Source organism: Halichoerus grypus, chromosome 2 (assembly GCF_964656455.1).
Source record: "Halichoerus grypus chromosome 2, mHalGry1.hap1.1, whole genome shotgun sequence".
NCBI classification, from domain to species: Eukaryota; Metazoa; Chordata; class Mammalia; order Carnivora; family Phocidae; genus Halichoerus; species Halichoerus grypus.
Genome location: NC_135713.1, coordinates 110,758,397 through 110,768,552, shown reverse-complemented (window position 1 = coordinate 110,768,552; position 10,156 = coordinate 110,758,397). Strand labels below are relative to the sequence as shown.

At 43.3% G+C, this 10,156-nt stretch overlaps 1 pseudogene; it reads left to right on the top strand.

Moving 5' to 3' along the window:
* The first annotated feature begins 7,980 nt into the window (after window positions 1-7,980).
* LOC118518766 (dual specificity protein phosphatase 5 pseudogene) lies at window positions 7,981-9,955 on the top strand (annotated as a pseudogene).
* Window positions 9,956-10,156: the final 201 nt, after the last annotated feature.

Sequence of the window (10,156 nt, the reverse complement as noted above, 5' to 3'; positions counted from 1 at the left end):
TCACATTTGATCTGGCTTAAACCCCACCAAGACAAGCAGCATTTAGTCCTTTCACTATTCTGCCAACATTAAGAAAAAGAAAAAAAAAAAATCAAGAGGCAGAAGACATTACACATTATAAAGTATACATATCATAGGTGGCGCCTGGGTGGCTCAGTCGTTAAGCGTCTGCCTTCGGCTCAGGTCATGATCCCAGGTCCTGGGATCGAGCCCCGCATCGGGCTCCCTGCTCCGCGGGGAGCCTGCTTCTCCCTCTCCCACTCCCCCTGCTTGTGTTCCCTCTCTCGCTGTGTCTCTCTCTGTCAAATAAATAAATAAAATCTTTAAAAAAAAATAAATAAATAAATAAAGTATACATATCATAATAAAATAATGTGCCACAGGGGCGCCTGGGTGGCTCAGTCAGTTAAGCATCTGACTCTTGATTTTGGCTCAGGTCATGATCTCAGGGTCGTGAGATCGAGCCCCTTGTCGGCCTCCTGGCTCAGCATGGAGGCTGCTTGAGATTCTTTCTCTCCTTCTCCCTCTGCCCCTTCCCCACACACACGTGTGCACACACATGAGCACACACAGGCACCCTCTCTCTAAAATAAATAAATAAAATATTTTTTAAAAAAAGAAATGGAAAGAAAGGTTAACATTTAGGCTTTTATACATTTTGTTAGGCATTAAATAGCATAATAGTAATAAGAGGAGAAGGGGAGGAAGAGAGCAGCTACAATTTTTGCATGCTTTCCATATGTCAAGTAGCATACTCAGAGCAGGTAAAGAACTAAATGCTTTTTACAAGTATTTTTGCCCCCATTTTACAAATGGGGAAACTGAGGCTTAAGGAAATTAAACAACCTGGCCTAAGAACACACAACTGATAATTGGATCTGAACCCAGTGTATTTGATTCCAAACCTCTGAGCTCAACCACAAGGATACTCTTCCCAACAACTCCATGAAGTAGGCATTAGCTGGAGTGTTATCCAAGGTTATCACCTAAGAATCTTTCCATGCTGGAATTTACAAGATCTTTTCTGGAATAGTCACTCCCTCAAAACCTAGATGTTAGTTCCCTGATCAGAAGCTGATTTCATGGCTGCACATTAAAATTACATAGACAGGATTTTTTTTTTTTTTTTTTTTTTCAGAGAAAGAGAGCAGGGAGGAGGGGCACCGGGAGAAGGAGAGAGAGAATTCCCAAGCAGGCTCCACACTCAGCCCAGAGTCCAACAGGGGGCTTGATCTCAAGACCCTGAAATCATGACCTGAGCTGACATCAAGAGTCAGTCACTTACCCAACTGAGCCACCCAGGCACATCTAGACAGGATTTTAAATACAGCAAACCTTCCTACAGAGATTCTAATGTACTGTGTCTGGGTGGCCCCAAGCCCAACTTAGCCCAACTAAGCCAGCATGGAGAAGAATGCGTTAAATGGTCCCAAGAACACCCACGGCTTCTGAATGGATTCAGCTCCCCAGGATTCCTACTCCAACCAGCAGCACCTACAGCTCTTGTCCTAGGTTTACTCTTCTCTCTGTCTCTCTCATTCATTCTCTGCTCTGTCACCAATGACCTTAAGTCACTTCCCTGAATGATCCACCTCCCCCTTCATCCTTCCAAAGTTTCCTAGAAAGCTTTGGCGAAAACATGTTCTATTCTTTTATTCCAGTGAGTTTGGGAAACCACTCTCTCTGTGGTTTCAACAAAAAAGAGGAAAAAGAAAACTAAAAAGAAAAGAAAAGATAAAAGAGAAGAAAAGACAAGAAAAGAAAAGAAAAGGAAAGAAAAAGGATGCTCAAAATCACCATTCATTGTTCCTGGGAACCTATCCTATACGTGATTTTTAAGAATAAAGAAAGGAAAACTTGTTGGACCCCTCCTGCTCCAAAATTGCCTGACAGGAATTTTGCTGGTTTCTTAGGTGTTCTTCCAGATACAACACCATTCTGTATCTTGGGGACTGCGTGACCTTGAGAAGTAGCTTCTGTTTTCTACAAGTTACATTACAGTCTGTGGAAGACATTTATACATAGTTCTTATTGCTCAAAAAGTGTTCAGTTTTTAAAAATCTCAGACCTTCTAACTGCTAAACAGAAAACCACACTGATTTGTTCACCAGTAAAAACATATTAACATTTGGCCCAAAACTAGCATATCTAGGTTTTTGTTTAAAATGATATACCAGGGGGCGCCTGGGTGGCTCAGTTGGTTAAGCGACTGCCTTCGGCTCAGGTCATGATCCTGGAGTCCCTGGATCGAGTCCCGCATCGGGCTCCCTGCTTGGCAGGGAGTCTGCTTCTGCCTCTGACCCTCCCCCCTCTCATGTGTTCTCTCTCATTCTCTCTCTCTCAAATAAATAAATAAAATCTTTAAAAAAAAAAAAATAAAAATAAAAAAAAAAAAAAAATAAAATGATATACCAGGGCGCCTGGGTGGCTCAGTTGGTTAAGCGACTGCCTTCGGCTCAGGTCATGATCCTGGAGTCCCTGGATCGAGTCCCACATCGGGCTCCCTGCTCAGCAGGGAGTCTGCTTCTCCCTCTGACCCTAACCCCTCTCATGTGCTCGCTCTCATTCTCTCAAATAAATAAATAAAATCTTTAAAAAAAAAATAAATAAATAAAATGATATACCACTATAGGGCGCCTGGGTGGCTCAGTTGGTTAAGCGACTGCCTTCAGCTCAGGTCATGATCCTGGAGTCCCGGGATCGAGTCCCACATCGGGCTCTCTGCTCGGCGGGGGGTCTGCTTCTCCCTCTGATCCTCTTCCCTCTCGTGCTCTCTGTCTCTCATTCTCTCTCTCTCAAATAAATAAATAAAATCTTTAAAAAAAAATGGTATACCACTATTATTTTAACTGACTACTCCCTTATTCTTATTCTATATGCACATATGGAACACAATTCTGAAAATACTTCTTTTAACCCATTTAAATCTTTATCTTCCCATTTTATTTATTTATCTCCACCTCAAATAGCTCACAGAGGCATAAGTCAATGTAAAACTTTCACTACTTTTCACTGACAAATCCACAAAAAAAGGACTTTTGAGATGAAGTGACTGTTCTCTCTCCCCATCTTTGACAGTTTAACATCTATGTGGCCACAAGAAAAAGCTTTAAGTAGCTCAACCTTCACCTCTGCTTCTAGTGACAATCAGGAATGAGAATTATGACCTTATCTGAACAACCTGAAACTGATTCCAACCTCTACAGAAAGCTTTTGCAGTTCTGCATCCCAGAAGAATCTGAGACTTTAAGAAAAATGTAAGAACTGAAACCATGATATTGCTGTACAGTCTCCTCTTGAAAGGACTTTGGCTTCACTCATGTGCACCTCATTATTAATTTACCTTTTGCTGCAGAGATGGAAAGAAAAATGCACAAGGACCAAATCTCAAAGAGGCCATATGGAAAAAAAAAAGGATAGGGTTTACGATGGTGTTTCTGGAAAGAAGTTCCAAAATATACAGAATTAAGAACAAATTGTTTCAGCAACGCAAGGCTGCTTCTTGTCCAAACTGGTCTTCAAACACACACACACACACACACACACACACACACACACACACTAAAGCAAGAGTTTAACAATGGTTCAAAGTTACTAAATTGGGTGCCTGGGTGGCTCAGTCAGTTAAGCGTCTGCCTTCGGCTCAGGTCATGATCCTAGGATCCTGGGGTCGAGTCCCACATCAGGCTCCTTGCTCAGCAGGGAGCCTGCTTCTCCCTCTGCCTGCCGCTCCCCCTGCTTGTGCTCTTTCTCTGACAATTAAATAAATAGAATCTTAAAAAAAAAATTATTAAATTAAGCAAAAGCATCTAAACTGGGATAAGTAGTTAAAAATTATTAAATTAAGCAAAAGCATCTAAACTGGGATAAGTAGTTACTTAGGAATAACTTACTGCTTTGAAAAACAAAGTGACTCTAAGAATTTTAAAAACCTAATTTATAAATTATATAACTTCTTAACTATAAAAAGTCACTCAAAATCATGTTCACTGTAATTATTATAACTTTTTAGAAAAGACACAATAAAATGAATAAGATATACTCAGTTTTGTTTTTTTTTTTTAAAGATTTTATTTATTTATTTGATAGAGCGAGAGAGCACAAGCAGGGGCAACAGTAGAGGGAGAGGGAGAAGCAGGCTCCCCGCCAAGCAGGGAGCCCGATGTGGGGCTCGATCCCAGGACCCCGGGATCATGACCCGAGCCGACGGCAGACGCCTAACCACCTGAGCCACCCAGATGCCCCAAAATATACTCGGTTTTATAATGATGTGGAATAAATTGAAATCAGAATTAGTTAACAAGGAGGTGGACAAGGTCCATTTCAGTATTTAAATAGACTTGTTTAAAACTTCTCCATGGAGGGGCTCCTAGGTGGTTCCGTCAGTTAAGCATCTGCCTTCGCCTAAGGTCATGATCTCAGGGTCCTGTAATGGAGGGCTCCCTGCTCAGCAGGGAGTCTGCTTCTCCCTCTCCCTCTGCCCCTCCCCCCCATTCCCACTCTCTCTCTCAAAGAAATAAAATCTTAAAACAAAACAAAAAACTTCTCCATGGATACAGATATATCTATATGTGTGTAAGATACACATACACAATTTTTTTCTGGTAATTTTTTTTCTGGTGATAATCATGAACAGTTATGTTTAGTTTTCAAGTTTAGTTTAAAGCTGTCCAATTGAGCTTTCTAACTATATACTAGTGACAGTATCTTTTTAATAGAACAAGTGTTACCTGGGCAGTGAGGATATAGCCCATTTTAATTTCTTTCTGTCTTCTTATGTTAAAAACTGAATACATGCTATTTTAAAATTAAATCTCATTACCCATTCTATTATCAAAAAAATTGGGGAAGGGGGCAAAGTCATCACATTAAAGTTAGAGCTGGTTTACAAAAACATGATTTAAGACATCCTCTAGGAATCCAGATTTTTTCCCGTTTACATATTTATTTCACTGCCCATTCACATCCAGATTTTAGTTTTGTATTATATTCTAGTAAAAAAAAAAAAAAATCTGAAAAAAAACCACCTCAAGACCTACCAGAATAGACAGTTTTTATTTTATTTTGTTTTGTTTCCAATGCTAACAAGTTATTATATGGTCTTATTTTAAATAGAGCCATGGAAGTGTCGGCAGGGGGATATGGGTTGGGGAAGGATCTACATTTTCATGAACTGTACTCAGATTTTGAGTATAGTATGCTGTTCCTCACAACTATGGGTACTTTTATACTTCCTTGTTCCTCACAAAGTATAATTGTTTCATGTTTTCCATTGTCCAGCCCCCAAAAACCTTGACTGAAGAACCAGCAGTCTGTGCCGGGTCTGAATTCATCATTAGCACCCAGGGTAACCTCAGTCCACAGAATGTAAGAAGACAAGTGAGGCAATGTTTGTGGAGTCCAGCAGCTGAACCCGCTCCACAACAGAAGAAATGCCCCAATTGTCCTTCCTAAGCAAAAACTGCCATGATTCCCCATAAACAAGCAGTTGTCCGTTGACTGTTATAAATAGATTTTAATATACAACCAGCTGTCTGAGAAAGAGTTTATAACTGTTGACCAAAGGCACAGTAGGGAAGAGAAATGGGAGGTTTCCACATAGCAGGAGAATGGCTTGTATGCAATGAGTGAGGGTGCACACAGATCCCCCATTTAAAATATGTTAGCATGCCTGAATTCGAGCTAAAATTAGGGGATAGCACAATGGGCTTCATGTGGGAGTCTTTTCAATAGAGACTGTATTCTTCTCTGATGGGCACCCTTGAATTCGGGATTGTGAAATAAGTAGGAGTTACCATCAGACATCCTATAAAGTGCTGGTCAAAGGAGATATTTCAGAAGATATATAGCAAGATGCACCAGTTTGGCTGTGATAAGAACTAACTTCTGCCCCTATCTCTTCCCCATTTCCTGTACTGCTTTTCTTTATCTTTGCCAAAATGACTGTCCTTCTTTGCCTTCTTTCCCAATCTCCCCAGATAACAACTGTGAAAATGTTCTGAACAGTTTATTTTAACCAGGCCCAATCCCTGGGGCAAGATGCAGTCTCAAAAATCTGATGGGCTATGACAGAGAACAAGGCCCCGAGCAGCCAGCCAGGGCACATGCCTCTGTACTGCAGCAGGATCCCACCCACGGCTGCTCTGAGTTCTGATCAGCCAGCCAGAGATAAGTGGATGTGGCTGAGGCTGAAGGTAGATGTGGTACTGTTGCAAAGCTCAGTAAAACTAAGCAAGGAAGGACAAACGTGCCTCAGAGAAATATGGAAATAGAAGGGTGGGGACAGCAGACAGACACAGGAAAGCAGAATCTAGAAGGAAAGACTTAACAGAATGTTTCTCCCTCCTGTAAAATAAGTAGGAATGAAGAAAAGGACATCTTAATAGAAAATAGTACACTGTGTACATTTTTAAATGTACATTTTTCCAAATGAATTCCTAGTTTGATCTCCACCCTCTAAAAAATTCTAAAGGGATCATAAATTTTTAAAAATCACTTAGATAAAAAAATAAGACTATCATGATTGCTTTTGAACTATCACCCATCCTATGATCCCAGCTTACCCTGAAAGTGACATGGGTGAGAAAGTTTATGTTTAGTTTAAACTGGATATATTTTTTCCTTCTGGTTGAGACACATGTAATTTAACACCAGGTCTTATTTAAGAATTACAAGTTCTATTTTAAAGATTGAAAAACTTTAAACTGAGTAGGCAAGAGAATGCACCCTTAGAGATGTATACCCGGAAGATTTGAAATATTTGATATCTCATACTACAAACTTGTAAATGATTACCCTTTCCTTGGAAACTGCCATTCCTCAGTTTCCTTTCATAAAACAGCACCTCCCTCAGAGTGTTGTAATAGAGCTAAGTGAGTGGGAGAGTGCCTTGCCCATGGCACCCAGTAGTGTAATATAGAACAAATTAATGTGCTTTAAAACTTGCCACTGCTTTTTTTTCCACGGGAACTTTGAGCTTTAGTATTCAGACACAAGTGCATGTCAGCTTACAGCTTGATGAATTTTCACGAACTGTACATACCCATGGGACCACCACCCAGATTAAGAACATTCCCAAAACCTAGAGAGCTCCCTTCATACTCCTCTATGGCCACTATTGCCCCACCTGTCAACTAACAGTAACCATTATCGTAACAATATCAGTTTTGCTTTTTTTAAGATATATATTTTTAATTGTGGTAAATAGACAAAATAAAATTTACCATCCTAACCATTTTTAAGTGTACAGCTCTATGGCATTACATATGTTCACATTGATGTGTACCATTATCAGCTTCCACCTGCAGAACTCTTCATCATCCTAAGCTGAAACTTTATACCATTAACAGTCTCTACCGACTCTGCCCAGGCCTTGTCAACCACCATTATATTTTCTATGTCTATGAATTTGACTATTCTAGGTACCTCATATAAGTGGAATAATATATTATTTATGTTAGTGTTGCCTAAGACATACATATATCTAACATAAGAGACCACAACTCTGGCACTATGGTTAAAAAACCTATTAATGATAATTAAAAAGCTGCTATAGGGGCGCCTGGGTGGCTCAGATGGTTAAGCGTCTGCCTTCGGCTCAGGTCATGATCCCAGGGTCCTGGGATCGAGCCCCACATCGGGCTCCCTGCCTGGCGGGGAGCCTGCTTCTCCCTCTCCTTCTACTGTTGCCCCTGCTTGTGCTCTCTCGCTCTATCAAATAAATAAATAAAATCTTTTAAAAAAAAAAAAGCTGCTATAATTAAGCCAAGCAGTCATTAGTCAGAAAGCTCCTTAAATGACAAGGAGAAACTTAACCTTTCTATGAGACCAAAGGCCCAACCCTCAACCGTGGGTCAGTGTCCAGCAACATCCTCCACACCCAGAGATTCCTAGGCTCTCAACTGACACTGACTAGTAGCTAACGCCTTAGTGTCCTGCATCCAAGCTAGCCCATGACAGAGTACTCCAAAGAGGCTGGAAATGCTAGATGGTGAGGAACTGACGTTCCAAGGCCCAGGTCAGCTTTGGGCCAGCCCCAGGCCTATGATACAAAGAAGGACAAGAACAGGGGAATAGGTTGTATCCCAAACAGAGACCTATTCAACAACAATACAAGTTTTACCCTCACCCCAAGGGCAAACACACACCCATTCCAGCTCCTCTCTTCCCCACCTAAGTGACCTTGAAGGTGTCACTAAGCCTGGCCAATACACAATCTAGAGCAGAGCAGTATTCAGACATTCAGACAGAACAGGCCCGGCTCCCCTCAGTGAGGGGGATGACGGGATCAGCGCTAGAGGGGCCTCCACCATACCAAAGACAAGTGTCCAAGGAGACGTTACTCCCATAAATCCATCCATCTTTGAGAAACAGAAACCAAATTTCACCCTCCCTCCCAAGAGCTCTCACCACTATGAGGACTAATCCCAGTCCCTCGCTGGAGTCCTGAGACTTGAGCGGCTGCGGCACCAGTGGGAGCTTCCAGCATATCTCCAAAGCAGGCACACTTTTCTATCAGGGATGTGTTCAGGTGGTACACACATCTTGTGTTTGTCATCCTAGACCATCAAGGAGAAAAGTCCGACTTCAGGGACGACAGACCGACCCGGAGGAGCCAGGAGCACATAGGAGCGGCCCTTGAAGGAACAAAGGACAGGAGGGTGGACACTGTCATAGCCACAGCCCACACTTAAGGGCATCAGTAGACGAGGTGGTCATTTACATCTCACACCCCCACCAGTCGCATGAAATGCTACCAGGAAGCTTCTGGACCATTCCTTCCCTGACAGGGACCGGAGCAGCAGCTACATACTAGCGGACCAGAGGGTAAAGCCACGTCATCTGGCAAAAAAAATCTCAGTCACATGGGACGGCAAAATCCAGCTGAGAGAATCCAACGGCTCTACCCAGCAAAAACGCATGACCAAAAACCCAGAGCCCATTGCTCAACGCCAACCTTAATTGGGTTGCGCTGCGTCAGGCACGGCTGCGCGGTGGCCACGCTGCGTGCGGCCCGAGGAGGCGGCGTGCGCATGCGCAGCTGCTGTGGTCGAAGGCCGTGTGTGGGACCTGGGGCTGCGCGAAGAGAGCGACGTGGGCGTTCGGCGCTCCTCGCTTCTCGTCTGCCTTCCTGCGGGCCGCGGGTCTACTTCCTCAAAGGGAGGTAGGAGGCTTTTTATTCAGAATATCCTGAGTGTTGCATGGTTGGAAAACCCATTTCACAAGAGAAGGTTGAAACCAAGAAAGCCCTCATGAGCCAGTGTGCGAAACCAGTGCTGAACATCAGCTACAGGGCAGCTTATGACCAGAGCAGCCCAGTTGAAGTCCTTCCGTTGCTCCACCTTGGAAGAGCCTGCCATGCATCCAAGTGCGAGTTCTTGGCCAGCCGACTCATTACAGTCCAGCTGAATGTCTCACAGCGGACCTTGGAATCCTGCGTGACTCACCTGCAGTACAAATGGAACCCGTGTAAGACAGTCACATGGCTGACGTTAGCTCCCACTTTCAAGAAGCAGTAGGCTTCACTGACTATGTCAGGGTAAGGCGAAGCAAGGTCCTGGTCCACTGTGAGGCTGGGCTCTCCCATTCACACACCACCTGCATGGCTTACCTAATGAAGACCAAGCACTTCTGCCTGAAGGATGCCTTCGATTACATCAAGCAGAGGAGGAGCGTGGTCTTGCCCAACTTCGGCTTCGTGGACCAGCAGCTCCTGCGGTATGAGTCTGAGATCCTGCCTTCCACACCCACCTCTCAGGCTCTCTCCTGCCAAGGAGAGGCAGCCAGCTCTTCATTTATGGCCCATTTGCAGACAGTGAGCCCTAATATGCGGGGTTCCTACCGCACATTCCCTACCTCAGTGCTGGTTCCAGTGCCTACGCATTCAGCAGTCTCAGAGCTCAGCAGGAACCCCACAGCCACAGCCACATCTGCAAAAACTGGGCTAGGGGATTAGCCCAACCCCAACAACTGTGATTTTATTTTTTAGACTCAGACATTTCATACAATACTGAAAACCTCACTATTTCCCACTATGAGTGATAGTAGTCACCAGGCCTGCAAACGAACTTCAGACCAACCTTAGGAATGGGTTTTTGGGACTGAAGGAAGGTCAAGGTATTATGAGAGCACAGCATGTGCTGACTACTGTCCAGAC